Source organism: Limulus polyphemus, unplaced genomic scaffold (assembly GCF_000517525.1).
Source record: "Limulus polyphemus unplaced genomic scaffold, Limulus_polyphemus-2.1.2 Scaffold7283, whole genome shotgun sequence".
Classification (NCBI taxonomy): domain Eukaryota; kingdom Metazoa; phylum Arthropoda; class Merostomata; order Xiphosura; family Limulidae; genus Limulus; species Limulus polyphemus.
The window spans coordinates 1-730 of record NW_013672893.1 but is presented as its reverse complement, the minus strand read 5'-3'; positions in this window follow the sequence as shown (position 1 = coordinate 730).

The following is a 730-nucleotide window of genomic DNA, read 5'->3' as shown; positions in this document are numbered from 1 at the left end:
CAGTTTACAATACACTGTATGGAATGATTCATCAGTAAACACAGAATTAATCAGTTAACAATACACTGTATTAAATGATTCATTAGTAAACAGAAGTAATCAGTTAACAATACACTATATGGAATGATTCATTACTAAACCTAAAAGTAATCAGTCAACAATACACTATATGGAATGATTCATTAGTAAACATAGAAGTAATCAGTCAACTGTATTAAATGATTCATTACTAAGCCTAGAAGTAATCAGTCAACAATACACTGTATGGAATGATTCATTACTAAAAGTAGAAGTAATCAGTTAACAATACACTATATGGAATGATTCATTACTAAAAGTAGAAGTAATCAGTCAACTGTATTAAATGATTCATTACTAAGCCTTGAAGTAATCAGTCAACAATACACTGTATGGAATGATTCATTACTAAAAGTAGAAGTAATCAGTTAACAATACACTATATGGAATGATTCATTAGTAAACATAGAATTAATTAGTTAACAATACACTATATGGAATGATTCATTAGTAAACATAGAAGTAATCAGTCAACAATACACTATATGGAATGATTCGTTAGTAAACATAAAAGTAATCGGTCAACAATACACTATATGGAATGATTCATTACTAAAAGTAGAAGTAATCAGTCAACAATACACTATATGGAATGATTCGTTAGTAAACATAAAAGTAATCGGTCAACAATACACTATATGGAATGATTCAT